Source organism: Sus scrofa, chromosome 15, assembly GCF_054392235.1.
Source record: "Sus scrofa isolate SSC_HxYL_T2T_F1_AM1 chromosome 15, Sscrofa_HxYL_maternal_Yorkshire_Landrace_v2.0, whole genome shotgun sequence".
Lineage (NCBI taxonomy): Eukaryota > Metazoa > Chordata > Mammalia > Artiodactyla > Suidae > Sus > Sus scrofa.
In genome coordinates this window covers 109,364,157-109,385,151 of record NC_139397.1, presented here as the reverse complement: position 1 = coordinate 109,385,151, position 20,995 = coordinate 109,364,157, and the positions used below count along the sequence as shown (strand labels likewise).

At 42.1% G+C, this 20,995-nt stretch overlaps 1 protein-coding gene across 8 annotated transcripts in view; it reads right to left on the bottom strand.

Moving 5' to 3' along the window:
- The window catches only part of MFSD6 (major facilitator superfamily domain containing 6), an 84,174-nt gene extending 72,916 nt beyond the window's left edge, over positions 1-11,258 (bottom strand). For 4 of the 8 annotated variants that reach the window (XR_014828676.1, XR_014828675.1, XM_021074493.2 and 1 more), the window contains exon 1: positions 10,968-11,258. The gene's annotated coding sequence lies outside the window, so the exon portion shown is untranslated. Of the gene's footprint in view, positions 1-10,422; positions 10,662-10,967 lie in introns of those variants that run through there. The other 4 variants (XM_084997892.1, XM_021074491.2, XM_084997894.1 and 1 more) reach the window with 2 other exon arrangements.
- Positions 11,259-20,995: the final 9,737 nt, after the last annotated feature.

Genomic DNA, 20,995 nt, shown 5'->3' with positions numbered 1-20,995 from the left:
GTAGGGACTGAGAGACCAGCAGAGATTGGAACCTGTCACTGTGGAGCTCTGTGGCCTTGGGAAAGCTTTTAACTTCTCTAAATCTTACTCTGCCTCATCTATAAAATGAAGAACATAATAATACTTTTCCATGAGGGCAGCTGTGAGGATAAAAAAGGATAACACATGTTGAACTCTTAGCACAGTGCTTCATCTGTAAGAATGTGTCTATTTTTTATTTTCAGCATAATGGTGAGCCTCAGAAGAGAACTGAACAGGAGAGTAGAATGGCTACATTTGTATTTTACAAAGATCATTACAACTTCCCTGTAGAACACAGACTGGCAAAGTTCTGCTACTGCAACCCCTACTAAGGATTTCCTAAATTTGACATTTTAGTGCCTTGGGCTTAACACTAACTCCAAGTATGAAGATACTGGGATGGAATCATTTTAGACAGTACTTTGTGAACTGTACCTAATGCAATCTTCTATAATATCTGGAAACAGAGTGAGCTTGCAGTATTTTCCTCACTCCTTCCTCTACTTCTGGAGATTGCTCTCATACCTGAGCTGTTGTTTGATTTAGGTGTAATTTTTATAGATATTTCCTGTTTGCACAACTAGACTATAAACTCCTTGAAGGAGGAATCTAGTACTTAGCATATTACCCTTTGCTCTTGTGAACTCTCAAAAGTATCGGTTATTTTTGACAAATACCTGATGGCAAAATACATTTAAGATTTTAATAAAGTTTAAAGAAAAAGACATTAATTTTAGGAAGCGCAGAGAGAAGTTCCAGTTGACCTTCTGGCGTTGACAAAGCAGTGCCTCTTTGAGCCTCCTTTTCCTCATCGTAAAATGGAGTCTGAAAACACAAACCTGAGTCAACTCGCTCCCAGAGGGTCCTAAGGCTTAAACGATATAATGTTTGAAAAACTATCTTTCTAACTCAAAAGCAACATTTGAACATTTGGTGGTGAGATGGTTGTGATCTTATTTCAGGGTATAATATTTCATTACATTGTTGGGCCTTATTTTGCAATTATTTCAAAAGCATTCTTCCTGAGTGTTCTCGGCATAATCTCTGGCACCAGCCCTGAACCCCAGAACCCAGCTAGGATTTTATCTACCGTTGCTCATGAATTTATATCATATCCATTTCCATGCCCACAGCCCACCAGGGGTGGGGGTTATGCACTTGGCTACTAGAGAACACATTATTGGATTATGGACTAGAACGATAATTAAGTGTCCCCGCCCAGGTAAGAAATAACTATTCATTTCAAATACAGCCCCCCCTTAAGAACATGTGAATTATATTTGTAATATAATATATGTGAAATAAAGGAGATGAAACCCTATGTAACATATCTCCCTTCACCTGCAAGGAGGGTAAAAACAATAAATTACTTTTCATCTCAGGGAGAGGGGGTAGAATAGCCATTAACCCTAAATGTGGTTTGAGTCTTAAAAGCCCAGTGGATTTTCACTTTCACTTTACGGAAGACACATATAAATGTCAATAAAAATTTTGTCATTTAGGTCCTTAGACCTTATCACCATCATGGAAGTAGATTTCTATTTATTCATTTTATGCTTTTGATTAAATATTGTGCCAAAAATTTATGATATAAATCTGAAGCAGGCCCTAAAACCTTGCTTCCTTCTACCTCTCAAACTTCCTGTCTTAAAACTAGCCCAGTGTGAGAACAAGGAACAGTTCACAGGACAGCATGAAAAAAAAAATCTTTTCTTTAAAATATATGTGTATCTTATGAGTTTCTCCAACCAGAGAAAAAAAAATCCAAAAGGTACTCAAAACAGGAACTGAAATTAATTGAATATATTGCTACTGATACTCTGCATTTATTTCTCAAGAAGGAAAACAGTGTAAGGATTTAAGGGGGTCACAAAGGCTTTGTAAAAGTAGAACCAGTACACAGTACTCTCTCTCTAAACCAAGATCAATAGCCAGACACGGCAATAACATCTTTTATTTAGGATAACCAAACTCCTGAATGGGGTTGGGTTTCCAATGGTCACTGTTCTTCAATTGTTGAAGCTTTGAAACCATTTCCCCCTGAAATAACATTACAAACAGTGCTGGTACCCAGATTGCTAAAGCAAGAGGGTGACCTAAGTGTTACAAAGTACATAACTTTTAAATTGGGGGAAATTCTTTCTACTGTTCCAATCAGAAGTGCCAGCAACATATCTCAAAAAACAAGCCCACCCAGAGCTTCCCCACCCAATCTCCTCCAGCCCCGAGCCACAGCAGTGGGCATGCAATCACTGGTCACTTGCCTCCTCCAGGGCAATGGTCCAACCTGTGGGAGCCATGGAGTTTCTACCAGCAGTCTTTGAAAGCACTGAATAAATGGATGACACATATATGCTCAATTTGTTTTCAAATGTATACTGATGCACCCATCATACATTTATTTCTCTAATAAATGTTTATGAAATTCCTATTAGCTTTCGAACATTATGTAGTTTCTTAGGTAAGGGACCCTACAAGTGCAAGTATTTTCACGTGGGAGCCTGAGAAATACATCCATATTAGAGTGGTATCTTCAAACACATTCTAGGTAATAGAACAGGTACTGGGTTAAAAGAGGAAAGAAACAGGGAAGGATGGAACCTGGTCAGCAGGAGCACAGGCCACAGTGAAAGTGGGCGCCACAGCAAGTCAACACTTGGTATTTGAAAACTGTCTCTATTATCAAGTTATCTCCTACTTTAAAACTATAGTAAGCACAATCTTTGTTTCTTTGCCAAGAAGCTAATGCGGAAAAATCTTAGCTTATCTTTTTCCTTTTCTTCTTATCTTTTCGAAGCCTAAAACAACAAATTTTTAAAAGGTTAATATTGAAAGCTGAGTTATTTACTTAAGGTTTTATGGATTCTCTTCTATAAATTATCACTTACTGTACTTTAGAAGCAATTTATACAGAATACGTAGTAGTAAAAAAAACCACAAATAACAATTCTATTAAAATGTTTTTTTGGCTTATTTTTAAACCTAGTTATGTGAATATTTGTTTTATATGTGCTCAATTTTTTTCACAAATATTTTCAGAAAAGGACCGACTTGGGCAAATACAATTGGTAAAGGACCATGGATCCAAAATCTAAAAATACTAAGAACACATGAAAAGCAGATTGTGAAAAAACAAGGATCACAATGAGAAATAAAAATACAACTCCAGGTATTAGTAATATAATATGAGGTTAGAATACCAGTATATGTATTTTACATGTAAAATAATACTATATTTATAACGGATGCTTGATAAGTGCTTATTCAATAAAAGGCTGGTACTCTGGCACTAAGACACTGAAGATAAGAGGATTAAGGATTGTACAGTCTATCTATAGTACAAGGCATTCTAAACAGAAAAGTATAGGTATCATTTTCTCAGATACATCTTTTATGAATCTATAATTAGATCAAAATATAGACCTCAAAATTTAAAATACATTCTTCTACAGATACGTAGCTACCATCAGTAATTTTTTATTATATCCCCTAAGCACACTATAGTCTAAAACAAAATAATTTATATCCCAAGCACATTCTAGCATATATAATCTAAAATTGTTTTGTTTCTTATGCTGTTAAGACTCTGATAAGTTGAGTGTTACAAAGTGCTATCAGTTTCTTTCAGAAAAAAGATTTATTACCTAGCCCACTGAAGAAACAAGATACTTCAATATACATACCAGACCAATACTTTTGAAAATGAAAATATTCAAATCAGGTAAAGATGAAGATTGATAGGTACTCTCATTAACTGAGAGGCCTTCCTAGAATGCAAAGATTTAAGAGTAGGATGCTTATCATAATAATAAAAAAGTAAGCAATCAGTAGTAGGAACTGTTAAATAAATCATCATATATCCATATGAGAGGAAAAGCAGACACTTACATCCACAGGCTAGAAAAACTGAACTTAATTAACAGAATTTACTGCAACCTAAATAGAATACAGGGAAATGCCCATGACCTCTGCATCACAGTAAGTGGGGGAAAAAAAAAAAAAGCAAAACACAAACCTCTATGCATTGTAAAAGTTTGTATTTGTAAACCTATGTACTTCATACAAAGTATATTTTACAAAAAGACTTGAAAATAATACCAAAATGTTACTGGGGCTTATCTCTGAGAAGTGAAATTAGGAATTACTTTAATATTTTTTCTTATACTTTACTGGATTTTTCTCCAATGAGCATATGTCACTTTTAAAATACATATTTAGGTGGGAGTTTCCATTGTAGCTCAGCAGTAACAAACTTGACTAGCAGCCATGAGGACATGGATTCGAGCTCTGGTCTCAGTGGGTTAAGCATCTTGAGTTACTGTGAACTGTGGTACAGGTCACAGACATGGCTCAGATCCTTTGTTGCTGTGGCTGTGGCATAGGCTGGCAGCTATAGCTCCTGTTCAACCCCTAGCCTGGAAACTTACATATATTGTGGGTGTGGCCCTAAAAGGAAAAAAAAAATTTAAAAATGCATATTTAGGAGTTCCTGCTGTGGCACAGTGGGTTAAGGATCCAGTGTTGCCACAGCTAACGCACAGGTCACAGCTGTAGCTCAGATTTAATCCCTGGTGCAGGAACTTCCAAATTGCCATGGGCATTATTTGAAATATAGTATTTGAGTGATAACTGGGTCATGCTTGCCCCTGTAGTTCCTAAAAGGTTACTGGGAGTTGCTAAATTGAAGTCCGCCTGTTTTTGAGCCAATCCTGCTTACCAATAGGAACAACTAAAAGGGCCTTCAAAATACAGGGAACCTCATTAATAGGAAATAAAATTTAAATGTGTGTCATTTTTACTCCTTTGAATGTCTTTTATTTAAATTCCCTCATAAAAGTGAGTCTGGGTCCCATCTGTTCACCAAACACAATTCCACAGAAATTATTTTGAAATAGAAGTAAAAAAGCATGTCACAGAAGCTTGGCTATGCTGCGTCAGATAGTCTTTTTCCTTAAAAGTCATAGATAGGGTACATGTCACATTGTATGGTTCTGCTTTAAGAGTTTAGAGTGGAGGCCTCAGACTTGACTCTGTTGAGAGACAGCTTGTTTACTTTAGGCCAAGTGTATTCTACCTTAACCTTGTTCCTAAAAATACCCAGAGCAGGTAGAAGAGTTCACCATATGGTGGCTGGGGACCTACTCCTTTACTATCCTGGGCTCTCTTGGTCCCATCTCTGCTCTTCCCCCCACGATGCAGAAGGGCCCAAGCCCAAGTGGCCACATGTGGAAAGGAGAGGGGAAGAACTGAGGTCCCTCTATATAACCACATAGGGAGTTAACTACCAGCCCAGGCTCCTCGCTCACTTTCCCTCAGCACAATGAACCCACAAATCAGGCTTGTTGAGACAACACCAGTTCCTCTTTCTACTTCTCCTCTTGTTCCCCCACAAAGCCACACAAAGGCTCCCTCTGCCACTGCTGACTCATGCTGTTCCATCTCTCTCTTCCCCAAGTTCCACTCTTGGTCTCAGATCAAAACATTTCCTCAGAGTCACTCAAAGCTGGACTTCCCAGTTTTCTATTCTTTTCTTTTTGTTCATTTGTTTGGCCGCACCCATAGCATGTGAAAGTTCCTGGGCCAAGGATAAAACCTGTGCCACAGCAGCAACCCAAGCTGCTGCAGTGACAATGCCAGGTCCTTAACCTGCTGTGCCACAAGAGAGCTCTTGGACTTTCCTGTTTTCTACTTGCACAACATTTCCTGAATTTGTCTCCCCTACTCAAACACATGCCAGAATAAATGTCAAAAAAATCTTGATCATCCTTTACTCAGTCCTCTTTTATACTTCTGAAATATGGTTCTTCTAAGGACTGAGGTTTCTTCCTATCTTTGCCCCATTTCTCTCCCATTCCCAAAACAGAGCAGGACCATCAGATCATAATACAGGATGGTCATTCACATTTCCAAACCTTAACATCTCTTCAATGCAATCATCAGCACATCTATGGCTCAGCCACATGTACATCACACTGGACAAGAGCAGATGAAGGCTGCCTTTTTTTGTTTGTTTCTTGTCTTTTGTCCTTTTAGGGCCACACCTGTGGCATATGGAGGTTCCCAGGCTAGGGGTCCAATTGGAACTGTAGCAGCTGGCCTACACCACAGCCACAGCAACACCAGAACCAAGCCATGTCTGCGACCTACACCACAGCTCACGGCAACGCCAGATCCTTAACCCACTGATCAAGGCCAGGCATTGAACCTCAAACCTCATGGTTCCTAGTCGGATTCGTTTCCACTGCACCACGACGGAAACTCTGAAGGCTGCTTTTAAAACACAATATCTAGGTAGTTTTCGTTGGTGCCGGGGGTATGTGGGCCTGCAGTGTTATTTAGAGCCACAAACTAGTCACCAGAGTTGCAATATCTATAGCAGACACATATTAACATACAGGCTCAAAATTTAGGTCTTCCACATTTGTTTGTTTTGTTTTGGCTTAGTTTTCTCTTTGGGCTCAGAGCCAATGAATCATTGTCTTAGCAAATGACTCTAACAGTTTCTAAAAGCTGCCCAGCCAACTAACTTAATTTAAATAATGCCACTTTACAAAGTAGTAAATAAGCATCTTATAAACACAGAGAAGGAAATACAGCTACAAAGCAAATGTTACTAAAACCCAACAATAGGGCTAAGCACTAGATAACATGTCATTCAGATTTAGAACAATAAATCAGGCTGACACAGACCTTCTCAACCTCCAAAATGCCAGTAAAGTATAATAAATGGCAACAAACAGCTAATATTGGAGAGAAATTTTATCCAAATGGAATATTCTTTTTTTCTTTTTGCTTCTTCTTTTTTTTCAGGGGCACACCTGCAGCATATGGAGGTTCCCAGGCTCGGGATTGAATCAGAGCTGCAGCTGCTGGCCTACACCACAGCCCCAGCAACACTGGATCCTTAACCCACTGAGCGAAGGCCAGGGATTGAATCCGCATCCTCATGGATACTAGCCGGGTTTATTTCCACTAAGACATGAAGGAACTCCCCAAATGGAATATTCCTGATGGAGACATTAAGGGTGTTTTCTTTGTCCCATATAGAATTCACAGCAGATATATATATTTTTCAGTTCCCAGGAATCCAAAATGTTGTGTCCTGAGAACTGACACATTCATTTTGCTTTGAGGAAAAGATTTTACCCAATCTGGCTTTGTACTCAGGTAGGATTTTTGCCCTTGATTTCTGGGTTTAAAGAGAACCTACTGAGCAATAACGTTTCCCAAATCAAAAGACTGAGATTTCCCTCAGCCTCAAACATAATTAGAACCTTAAATGGAATGCTGAATGACACCTAAAATTGTCAGAATCTCTCTTCTGCAAAATAATTTTACATTTTTCTCAGGATTGTCTATTGAATTTATAATGAACCAACCTTATTCAGATTTCCTTCATGTACGAAACACAAGGAAGAATGTGTCTTCTTGATTCTGAAAAGTCTGAATGTATTTGACTCTGGATTTCTAAGTCTGAGCAGGGAAATGTATTAATTTTTAAGGGTTGTAAGCAATGATTTTTGTTAGTATTACCTAAAACCAAGCAGAATCTGGGGAATGTACCTATCTATCTACATCAGACTAGATTATGTCTATATGTATTATGCACATATATACATACACCTTTATACATCAGACCAGATTATGAATATATATGCATCTAAGTATATATGTATATGTATATATATATGTATATCAGACTAGACTACTTGATAATAACTTTCTATTCCTGAAATTATATTACTAAAAATAATTATACCTGAAGTCATCTAGAATACTACAATTTCATGAAATGACACAGCAGGTAAATTTCTTTCCCCTACTCCTACCTTCTACGTAAAGAACAATCATGTTTCTAAAGACAGCCACCACTAGCAAGAGCAAGAAGAAATTCTTATCACCCAATTCAGCAAATAAATTGAGCATTCTTATTGAAGAGGAAAATCACGGGTGCTGTAGAACATGCTACAGATACTGTTATTAAAGGTAAAAATTAGTCATCCAAGTCATCGTCACCCTTTGCTCCCACACCTGCAATTCCCAGAATACCACCTTCCTCCTGAGTCTCACATTTCACTTAACATTACAGAGTTTAGGCACGTTCAATTTTTTGGATTTTTATTAAGTTAATCAATTCTACTCTTTTTTTTTTTGGCCACACCCAGCATCATATGCAAGTTCCCAGGCCGGGGGCTGAATCTGAGCCTCAGCTGTGACCTATACCATAGCCGCAGCAATGCTGGATCCTTAACCCGCTAGGCCAGGCCAGGGGTCAGCCACCACAGAGACAATGCAAGATTTTTAACCCAATACATCACAGCAGGAACTTCAATTCTACTCTTTTCAGTTTATAGAATAAAAGAACAAATGTTTGCGGCAAAAAAAAAAAAAAAAAAATTTTAAGCCCAAACATAACTTTATAAGGTAAAAAGTAAAAACACCTTCTCTTTACCATCTGAACCCACTTCCTTCAGGAAGCCACTGTCAACAGCTTTCAGACAAGGTATATGTGTGCCTGTAGGCAGGTTTAACTACATAAATCTCTTCTAAAAATTCCTCTTCACTTACCATATCCTGACTTTTTCCCCAAGACAAAGTGCAAAGCAGCTAACAGATACTTTTTTATCTATTGCCTTTCTCCCTTACTCTACAATGAGATTGCTAAATCAAAATTTACTGAACATCAAAAGAAGTCAAACAAAAAAACCTGTCAGCCCAACACTAAATATATCTGGTTATATTCATTTTTACAGTTGCCTTCAACCTAAAAATGGTGAGACCAAATAGGTAAACATACACTCATTAGTATATATGCACATAAATATAGATAATCTTATACAGATGTTAACATATGCAATATACACATATTGAAATGAAATTCATTTCAAAGGCAAGAGGCAAGGGAAGGTGAGTAGGTGGTGAGGCTTAATGGGTCCTGAAGAGGGAGGGACAGACACCGTGTGGAAATTTCCTGTGCTCTGGAGCCAGAGACTTGGGGTCAAATCTAACTCCACCTCTTACTGATTGTGTGGTTTGTGTAAGTTCCCTAACCCTTTGAGCTTCCTCTTCATCATCCATAAAATGGGAAAAGACTTACAGAGATTTAGAAATTAAGTGTTTAAGATGGTGTCTTGAAAATACTAAGTGCTCCAAAAGTGTCTTATTTTATTAATAACCCAGAAACTAGATCTGTTAGCCTTGGCACTCCAAAACCTCATATCACCAAATAACTGCGAACCTTGCTGTTTCATTTATCTTTGCATTCTGGTTTGTCTTCATATTTTTACATTTACCTTATTTGTACAGACACAGAGAGTGCCTTAGAAATAAATTACTGTAATCACGCTTGGTAGCTTTAATGTATTATTGAAATATGATCCTTTCCTCTTCCTTCCCCAGGGTGTCTTGCACTGGGCTAAGTAGCAAAGTCCTAGCCTCCTTCTAAGAGCAATCCTAAGTTTTACTTACAACTTGTGATAAATGCAAGCGATCTGACTACCACAAAATAACTGAAAATATCTTTCACATCTGCTGAAGACCAGCAGCTTCAATTGTCAAAAGCTGACCTTCAGAAGAGGCAGCTTTCCATCTTCTCCTTTTATTTAAACAAGGGCAGCAATGATGCAAACGCCTTTAGCATACCAATGGCCATGTCCTGGTGAAAGGATGCTCTGCAGACACCAGGGACCCCTACCAAATCCATATCTGTTCTTATCACATGTCGTTGGTCAACTGTATGTCCATCCACCCTTTACATTCATTTATGTTGAACAGGTTAGATTTCCACAGAATTCTAAACTTCTACAACAATTGGGGGGAAACTTGGCCACTATACTATTCACCCATCTCCTTTTACATGTGAAAAACAGACTCAGGAAGATGTGGCATGCCCCAGAGCATACAAATATTTAGACACCAGCTGGCATTAGAACCTCAACTCTTTAAGGTTCTTTACCACTACAAATAGGCAAGATTTTATCTGTTTTAGTAGCTCCGCCAAGTGTTTATTAAATATTTTTGGATGAAAGGAAATGTCTGTGGTTGCGAATGTGTGTGGGAGAGCCGAAATGCACCATGTGCTGGCCCTAAGGGTAATTAATCCACCTGACTGTCCACATGGGGATGAGATAAATGATGGGGATGAGATAAATGACGGGGAAAGCTGTATTCGGAATTTTTCACCATCCTACTTAAATTTATGGGGGCTGTGTAGGGAATAAATAGGACCCAGAAAGACTAGAAACCCCTACTGCTGTCTCATAATGGCCCTAGGGACATTTTAGGCCAAGTTGAAGTAAAGAAGCACGGAGATGGGAAATTTCTCCTAGGATGGTAGCAGACAAGGGAAAGATGGGTTTTTTCTTTTTCTTTTTTCTCCCCCCCGCCCCAGTATTTATTCACCTGGAAAAGAAGACACTGTCAATTTCCTTCTCCTGCTACACAAGTGACTACATACTTGTATTCGGGCTGCCTGGTGGTTCTCGCCTCCCTCTCTCTCCCCAGGATGTTTATGGCAAGGGCGCGAGTGGGGCTGGGCCGAGAAGGGCCTGGACCTTGGGGGCCAACCCTCACCGCGCACCCCGACTGCTGCCGGCGCAGGCGAAGACTCCCTTCGGCAGCGCCTTTGTTTTCCCGACTCCAGTTACGTTTGCGGAAGTGCAGCCCGCGTCGGGCGCGCCGGGGGTGCGGGCTGTAGCCTTCCCCAGCACCCCAAAAGATGACAACCGCCTCGGGAGCCGAGGGGAGGGAGAGGGCGGCGGGCGAGCCGGGCTGGGAGCGGAGACGCCCACACCCGCCCTGGCTCCTAGCCCCTCCTCGGAAACCCCCTCCCAGACAGCAGGTGTGCGCGCCGGAGGGGGGCTCCCCGCCCGCTGGGGAAGCCAGGGTGGGGCTCCCCGCCGTCCCGCCCAGCGCGCCCCCTCCCAGCGGGCCAGGCCCCGACTCACCTGCTCCGGGCGCGGCGGCGGCGCTCAGCTTCGTGGGGTGCGGGGAGCCATCTCTCCTGGGCGCGGGGCGGAGGCTCCGGACGCCGGGGCGGCGGCTGTCGCGCCGGCTCGCACCATCTCCGGCAAGTCGCCTATTCCTCGGGGGCTGCGGCGGGGCGGGGCGCAGCGGAGGGATGCGGGCTGGTGGGGAGGCCGGGAGCAGCGAAGCGAGCGCACCGGCCGGCGAGATCTTCTCTCCTCTTCCTTCTCCGGCCCGGGCCTCCGCCGCTCGCTACCGGCTGGACCCGTTTCAGGGCTGAGCGCCGAGGACCCGCCGCCAGGTGCAGCGCTCCGCCTCCTGCGGCGGCGGCGGCGGCGGATGCGTCGGCAGCCGCTCCTCCCGGCCTCCCGCCCGCCCTGGCTGCCCCCGGGGACTCGCGGCCCCAGCCCTGCCGGGAGGTGCGCCGGCTCGAAGGGGGAGCAGACGCAAGGGTCTATCCCCAGTTTCTCCCACACCACTCCTAGCTGAACCCACCCCCCAGGCAAATGATGCAGGCCTAGCTCCGGGAGGAGAGGGCGGAGAGTAGGTGGCCGACTGGTTGGGAGTTTTAGTAGTGATACCAGTAGTAATAATAGTAATAATAACAATACCATCGTTTATTGAGCTCTTATTAAGTGCGAAGCCGAACACTAATGCTATGAATGTGTTACTTCGGTGTGTCTAGTCCCCACCGCTGCCGACTGCCCTCAGTTGACCCGGGAGAGAGGAACTGGGCCGGGACCAGGAGACAAACAACAGGGGTTTCAGGCCTCACCAGGGAAGCGCTGAGGCTAAAGCACGCTTTTAAATTGAGAAGGTGCTACCATGTAACTGGCGCCTTGCTTAGGAGGTAACCGTGTGTGTCACATCAGTAACGCCACTATGGATGTATTTCTAGTTAGGAACGCAGAGAGGTGGGGAGAGTGGAGTTGGCTTTAAAAGGTATCATTGCTTCAGCAAGTATTTTTGGGTGCCTGTGATGGGCCCTGGGGTTGCAAGATCTTGTTCTCAGGGAGCTAATGATCTTGTTCTGGGAATGGCAACAATAATGACGGCAGCTAACACGGACGGACATTTCTCATATATGAAGCATTATGTACTGTTTGAGCTTTACCATAATCCTAAAAGTGGAGGTAGTCCCATTTTACAACCTAGAACACTGAGGCTGAAATTTATGTGATCTATCTATCTAGTAAAAGAGTGAGAAGTCTTTCATTTCCAGGGTTTAAGCTATTAACCACAAAATCATACTGATGAGAATTTTATAGGCCCTGAAGCTTATGCTCCATTAGCGTCATGATAACTCCATTTGCAATACTGATAAAAGCAAATCAGTGAAAGGCAATGAGTGGTAATGTTTCATGTGAAGGAGATTAAAATGGTTGTTGAATTCTGAAAATCTACCAGATTTTGGTCTGGTGTGGCCTTGAGAGAGCTTCCCACTGCAGTATTTGGAATTGAACAACTCATAAAGTACCCAGCTGTCATAATAGAATTATCATCCTTCTTATCTTTCCAGATATTAAAGATGTAACCTTTTGAAAAAGAAAAAGAAAAGCAGGAAAGTGAATAGACTCCAGGTCTAACCTGATCTGCTTCTCTTCTGTATACAGAAGGAGAACAGGAAGAACCTGGGGAAATAAAGGGTAGTTCTTAACCTACAGCTGCTGAGAAGTGACTCCATGTTGAAAAGTGAAGTCAGATCACCCTAGAGGTTAAAGCTGGTTTCACATAGGGCAGGGTAGCCTCAAGAGTCAGCATAGCAGCAAGTGTTTTAATAGGCCTTGTTAGGGGAGGATTTTTTCCTGGTAGCCCTTTCTCTTTTCAGTATAACTAAGGAGAAGACGCAAATATGCATAAAGAAAAGTGACCTGCCACTCCTCCCATGTCTCCCTACCCCCAATGAGGTAACTAATGGGTGTGGCATGGGAAAATAGCTTCCAAGTATACAGCCATGCAGGCTGTCCCAGAAGTCCGTGCACAGAAAGGCTCAAAGACAAAATTAGAGTGTTGAAATCACATGGCTTATTGAATCAATTTAACCGGCAAAGTAAGAAGTCAGGGGATAGAGGGTAGATTAACTCAATTGGGCTAGGGTACAAGCAGGTGGTCTATTTTATGAAACATGCATAGAACCTGTGCCCTTCTCCACCCCACCCCCACCCCCACCCCCATGAGCCTTCCATGTGCTGATGGTACCATTACAAGGACCAGAGTTGAGGTTGAAGGAGGGGAACTGACTGTCACGGGGTGCCTGGTGCCAAAGCCAAAGCAAGCTTTCTCTATTGAGAGACCAGGGGCAAGGGTAGCTGGCCATCATGCCAGCTGGCCAGTTAGCCTGATGAGCAGCTGGGGATTTTATCTGTATTTCTCAAGCCGAGAACATATGGAAGCTGTGCAGGTGCCACCAGTGGGTGGTCATTTGAAGTCTTCCTGAACACTGAGTACCTAATATGCCTCATGAATATTTACTGTTTCAAGAATTTTTGGTGCTTCTTTGGACCTTCCAACCCTTCCTCTCCATTTCAGCTCATACATGCACTACTTACTTTGTCTTACAAACAACTTGCTTTTATGTCATTTCATTCTCCTCCTTGCATTTGTTTCCTTTGGCAGAAATGATTATTCTTAAATAACAAAGTAAACAATATAGTACGTAATATGAGAACAATACCAGGGAACACTTAGGCAGTACTTACCTGTGCAAAGCACGGTTCAAAGCCCTTTGCCTGTATTTATTGATTTACATACAAGTAAGCACTGTTATGACCCCATTCTACAAATGAGGAAATTGGTGCATATAAAAGTGAGGTAACTTGACCAAGCTCACACCACAAGCAAGTGATAGAATCTGCATTCAAAACTAAGGAGTCTGGCTTTAGGACCCTGGGCCTTAACTAGTCCCTTTTCCTAGTTCCTGCAAATTCTTACAAACATGTATATTCACATATGGAGGGTTGAAGATTTTAAGGCAAATGGTGTGATCTACATTTCTCTCTCGGCAACACTGGACACTAATTGACCATCCCCCCCTTGAAACTCTTCCTTCTCACAGCCTTCTGTGATCCACAGCCCTGGGTTTTGCTCTTCCTCCTTGGCTCCTCCCCTTTGTATGCTCCACTTTGGCTTTGTCCTAGGCCTTTCTTCTCTTTTTTTCTGTGACTACTCTCACCCCCTCCCTTGGCTTTAATCACCGAATATTTGAGGCTGTCCCCCCAATCCCGTTCTCTGGGGAAGCTTCTCTCCTGAGTGCCAGATCCATATGGCCAAATCCAGTGATTGTTTTACCCATCTTCCACCCCTCCCCTACTGGCCTTTACTTCTGGGTTCCCAAACCATCATCCACCCAGTTACACATACCATCCACCTGCACTCATTGCTCCCTTCACCCTTATCCCCACACCCAGCATATTGGTTTTCCATGCTACTATAACAAGTTACCGCAAATCTATGGAATTAATGCAACACAAATTGAGTATCTTACATGTCTATAAATTGGAAGTCCAAAATGGGCTTTACTGGGCTAAAATCAAGGTGTCTGTAGGACAGCATTCCACCTGTAGGCTTTAGAGGAGCATCCACTCTTTTGACTTTTCCAGCTTTTAGAGGCTTCTTGGCTCATGGCCCCTTCTTCCATCTTCATAGCACATCACTCTCACCTCTGCTTCAGCAGCCACATTGCCTTTTCTGACTCTGACCCTCCCCCCTCCCTTTTACATGGTCCCTTGTGATTACACTGGGCTCACCTTGATAGTCCAGGACATCCTCCTCCTCTCAAGACTTTTTTTTTTTTTTTTTTTGTCTTTTCGTCTTTTCAAGGCTGCATCCATGGCATATGGAGGTTCCCAGGCTAGGGGTCAAATCGGAGCTACAGCTGCCGGCCTATGCCACAGCCACAGATCTGAGCCACGTCTGCGACCTGTACCACAGCTCACGGCAACACCAGAGTCTTAACCCACTGAGCAAGGCCAGGAATCAAACCTGCAACCTCATGGTTCCTAGTTGGATTTGTTTCCGCTGCGCCATGAAAGGAAATCCCAAGAACTTTAATCATAGTTGCAAAGTCCTTTTTGCGATGTAAGGTAACATAGTCAAAGTTTCCTGGGATTAGGACATGGACATCGCTAGGAGGCTGTGATTTTGCCTACCATGCCCAGTAAATGCCAAGCCAGGTAGTGTCCACCTTTCAAAGTTTTCCTGGAATTTGACCTCTTCTCCCTATCCCTGTGCTATGCTAATCTATGAGGTAATCTTCCCTCTGCCTATGACAACCACTCCTCTGGCCTCTCTGGCTCACCATGTTTTCTGATTCAATCAATTTTCCCTACTATAACCAAAGTAACCTTTAAAAACATCAGACTGTGTAATTTCTTTGCAGTCTCACTGGGTTGCGCAACACCACGGGGCTCCATTCACACGGTCCTGTGCCTCCCGGATGTGCTACCAGCAGACCTTAATTCTCTACTTAAACCTATCCAAGGCCCCCGTTACTATAACAAAGAGATTCAAAAGTCCAATAGCTAAAAAGGATTAGATTTTTTTTTTTTCTCATCTGACAGTCCACAGGTAGGGACCCCACCTCCCACACAACACCTGGATTCCATGTCTGGTCCAGGGTGACCTGCTCAGGTCTCACCATTTTCAGCACATGGATGAGGAGAGTTCAAGCACAGTCACTTAAATGGAAACCCTGGCATTTGCACACATCACATCCATGTATATCCCCTTACCCGAAACAGTCACATGTCCACATCTGAGTGTAAAGGAGAGAAACATAATCTTTAGCTAAATGGCCAAATACCCAGCTGAATTCCATTGCTACAAAAGAAAGGGAGAATGGATTCTGGGAATCCACCAGCAGTCTTCCACAGGAAGGAAAACAACATGTTCTGCAAGAGAAAAATGGAAGAACATAATTTAGATCAGAGGATGGAGGAGGCCTCTTTGAGGAAGTAGCAGTAAAGTGAGGCCTGAGGCATAAGTAGGAGATGGCCAGGGAAAGAGTTCTGGAAAGACTTTTCCCCGCAGAAGGAGCAGCCTTGAAGCAGCAGAGATCTAAGCTTTGATGACTAGACCAGAGTGAGTGTTGGGTTAAGGGGAAATTCCAAGAGATGAGATTGGAGAAGTAAGCAGGAGCCAGGTCAGGCAATAACCTCAGCATCATGTCAAGCATTTTGAATTTTAACTTAGATTCGGTGAAATCCATTGAAGAATGTCTAGGGGATCTGATTTGTGCATTTGAGAGATGGCTATGGCTGCTGTGTGGAGAATGGCATGGAGAGAGCAGAAGTGGAAGGGAGGCTTGGTTGGAAAGTAACCAGCAGTGAGAAGACAGATAAGCAGTGGTTCTGACCAGAGTGGTAGCAGTGGGGATGGAGAGAAGCAGATGAATTCAAGAGAGTTTTCGAAAGTGTATCTGCACACTAGGTGATATATTGAGTGTGGGAGGCAAGGGAAAGGTGGTGTAAGAATGACTCACAAGTTTCTGGCTTGAGCGACTGGGTGGATTGTGATAAACTTTGGTGAGAGGGAGAAGGCTGTGGGAGGAGCAGGTTGGAGAGAAGAAAGGAAGAGTTCACATGTTGGCATAAGAACTTGGAGATGCCTGTGAGACTTGCAGCTGGGAAGTAATCAATTAAGTCTGTGAGTCCAAAACTCAGAAGGGAGGGTTGGACATGGCAATAATCAGCACTGAGCTGCTTTTTAGAATCATGGAAATGAAGGGGTCACCAAGAGAGAGAATATACTGAGAACGCTGGGAAAGGCCAACATTCACCAGGGTATAGGAGCAGGAACTGTGGATAAGCCATAGAAGTAAGAGGAAACAGGAGGATTGTTGCCGAAGCCCAGAGAAACAGGAGTGAATGGGTAGCCCACTAGCCCTCCTTCAGACCCAACTGAACCTATGTCCTGCACAGACGAAGCTTGCTGACCTTCCACCGCTTCAAGTACCAGATACTTTCTCTATCACAGCACTTAAATACTATTGTAATGACCTGTCTCCCATGCTGGTCTGTGAGCTGCTTAAAGAAGGGAAACAACTTGTTCAAGATTTGGATTAATTGTATTGTTCTGTATTATGTGTATTAGTTAGCATGTAGAGTCCAAATTCAGTGATTTAAACAAGATAAAAGCGGAGTTCCCATCATGGCACAGTGATTAACGAATCTGACTTAGGAACCACAAGGTTGCGGGTTCGATCCCTGGCCTTGCTCAGTGGGTTAAGGATCCGGCGTTGCCGTGAGCTGTGGCGTAGGTCGCAGACTCGGCTCAGATCCCGCACTGCTGTGGCTCTGGTGTAGGCCGGTGACTACAGCTCCGATTAGACCCCTACCCTGGGAAACTCCATATGACGTGGGAGCCCAAGAAATGGCAAAAAGACAAAAAAAAAAAGATAAAAGTATGTTTCTCCCTCATATAAAATTTAGGGAAATAAGTCTCTCAATGGTGTTGAGAACCAGGGATTTCTGCTCTTTTGAGCTTATTGTTCTGTTGTTTTCAACATAAAGCTTCCCTCTCAAGGGCCAGCATGGCAGCTCCAGCTCTTCCTATTGTGTTCACACTCCAGTCATTGGGAAAGAGAAAAGGAGAAGGGGAAGGCATGTTCCTTCCTTTTAAGAATATCACCAAAGGTTGTGCATATTAACTTCTATTTCGATTCCAGTGGCAGAACTCAGTTGCATAACCACATCCAGCTGCTAGGAAAGCCCAGAGAGGTAGTCTTTAACTAGTAGCCATGTGCACAGATAAAAACTTTATTACTATAAAAGGAAGAGAGAACAGATACTAGATGCAGCCAGCAACCCGGACATGCCATTGTAACGGTATCGCAGAACCTGACTGTTGCAATATGTGTGAGTGAGCATAGAGAAAGGTGTCGAAGAATAAACATAAGCTCTTGGAAGTGATTACCTCAGGTGGGAGCGAAAGGAAGAAAGGGAGAGGAGATAAATATTTGTTGAATAAACGGATGATAGTAAATGGATAAACTCAGTGGTGACGATATTAATGACGTTAGTTCCTTTTAGCTCCCCCTTCCATCCCTTTTCTTTCCTTGGCACGGGCTTCATGGAGAAAGTGGGACTTATACTGGATTTAAAAGATGACTTAAAATGTAAATAGGAGGAAAGAAGGTTAACTTACAGAAACATTTTATTCTGTTATCTTTTTGCTTAATTCTCTTGAGTTTTCCAGAGATGGATGATCATATCGACCTACAAATAACAGTGCTGTGGTCTCCTTTCCGATACTTATACCTATTTTTTTAAATATTATTACATGATAAAACAATTATAAATATTCGTAATAACCAATATTTGTCCCCTTCTCTTATTACGTTCTTTACTCTGAATGCCTCTCTTGCTTTACCACTGTGTATGAGGTTGGCTGTTGCTTTGAGATAGATAATTCTTCATTAGGTTACTAAAGTATCCTATGTATGATTTGATAAGAATTTTAAAAATTAACAATAGGTGTTTTAATACAATTTCCTTCATGTATTTTCTAAGATGTTTTCTTGTCCATCCTCAATCCAGGCCATCCCTGGTGGCCTAGGAGTTAGGTGCTCTCTCAATCCAGTTCCATATCATATGTTGTTTTTGGTCTTCTAATTATGGGCATCTTAAATGATAATAAATCTACTGTAATGGAACAGAAAGTTAAACTCTGGAGATATAAGAAAGTGTAAAATCCTGTCTCTTCCATCAAGAAGACCTGGCTATAAATAGATCGATTATAATAGAAGGTAGCATATGCTATGAGTGGTACACAGATTAACTTTTCAAAAATATCACTTTCATCATTTCTGGCCTAATACATAAAGTTCCAATTTTTAACTCCCTTCTGTCAGTTGCTGTATCTTGCCAATTTTATCTCCTTGGCATCTCACTAATATGTTTCATCTTACCTATCTCTATACCCATTACCCTAAGGCCCTAATGCAACCATCTCCATATTGACTTTGCTGTTTCCAGCCTTGCACATCTATCCAATAAAAACCAAAGCACGTAAAATGGATCTCAGTTATGAGCTTTTAAAAAATATATTTACTTTTTAATTTTCAAAACTTTTTTTTTTCTGCTTCTTAGGGCCACACCTGTGACATATGGAGGTTCCCAGGCTAGGGGTTGAATCAGAGCTGTAGCTGCTGGCCTACACCACAGCCACAACAACTCAGAATCTGAGCCACACACCACAGCTCACAACAACGCTGGATCCCTGACCCACTGAGCAAGGCCGGGGATCAAACCCACATCCTCATGGTTACTAGTCCACTTCATTACCGCGGAGCCACAACAGGAACTCTGTGATGTTCTAATGGAGATTTTCTAGTTTCCTTATTACTTCTACTTACTAATTGGAATTCTTTCATACAAAAGAGTTTTCCCTTCTTTCCCACTGACTTACGTATTCAGTTGTTTATATCAGTATTGACTTATGGATATTTATTTTATTCTTTCACCTAAAATTTAATATTATTATTTATTTTCTTTCTCAAATTGTTCTATCTTTTGCCATTTTCCCATGGCATTTGGAAATTCCCAGGCCAGGGATTGAACCCACACCACAGCAGCAATCCAAGCCGCTGCAGTGATGACACTAGATTCTTAACCCATCGTGCCACAAGAGAAGAAGTCTCATTAGGTAGTCTTTCAGGTTGACCTCAGTATTTTTCCCTTCAGGTGGAATATGAATTTAATATATTAATTTAAGCAGAATTTTAAATATACAAACAGGATAATTTTCTCATGAACTTTGCCAGCTATCTTCTAAAATCACTTCTCACATTAGTTGCTTCATAAACTCATTTTTAAAAATTGTGGTAATAAGCATATAATATAAAATTTACAATTTTAACCATTTTAAATTGCACAGTTCAGGAGTTTCTGTTGTGGCTCAGCTGTAATGAACCCAAAGTAACTATGAGGATATGGGTTCAATCCCTGGCCCCTTTCAGTGGGTTAAGGATCCAGCGTTGCCTTGAGCTGTGGTGTAGGTTGCAGACACTGCTCAGATCCTGCTTTGCTGTGGCCACGGCTGTGGTGTAGGCCAGCAGCTGCAGTTCCAATGGGACCCCTAGCCTGGGAACTTCCATATAACATGGGCGTGACCCTCAAAAAACCAAAATAAATAAATAAATTAAAATAAATTATACAGCTCAGGATTTCCTCTTGTGGCTCAGTGGAAATGTGCCCAACTAGTATCCACAAGGATGTAGATTTGATCCCTGGCCTCACTCAGTGAGTTAAGGATGTGGCATTGCCCTGAGCTGCAGCCTAAGTTGCAGATATGGCTTGGATCTGGCGTTTCTGTGACTGGCTGTAGCTCCAATTCAATCCCTAGCCTCAGAACTTCCATATGCCATAGGTGCAGACCTAAATAAATAAATAAATAAATTGTACAGTTCGGTAGCATTAAGTACATTCGCACTGCTGTGCCATGATCACCACAATCCATCTCTAGAACTATTTTACCTTCCCAAACAGAAACTATGAACACATTAAACAATAAGTCCCAGAGGTCCTTGGTGGCTCAGCAGGTTAAGGACCTGACAGTGTCACTGCTGTGGTAGTTGTGGCATGGGTTTGCTCCCTGGCCCTGGAACTTCTCTACAGGCCATGGGCACATCCAAACAACAAACAAACAAACAAAACAAAGAAAAAATCCAATAACTCTCATTTTTGCCCTCCTCCCAGCCTCTGGAAACCATCGTTGTGGTTTCTCTATGAATTTAACTACTCTAGGTGCCTCAAATACAGAATTTATCCTTTTGTGTCTGGCTTCAAGTTTCATCCATGTTGTAGCATCTGTCAGAATTTTTTCAAGGCTGAATAATATTTGATTGTATGTATATATGTTTTAAAAATGTCGGTGTCTCTTTGACATGTTTATTTATTTATTTGTTTTCCATATGTTTGTTTATAAGCTTTGGCATCACAAGATGCTCCAGGAGCATCTTATATATCTCTTGCCCCAACCAATGTCAGGACCCAGTGTCAGGTCCACTGAC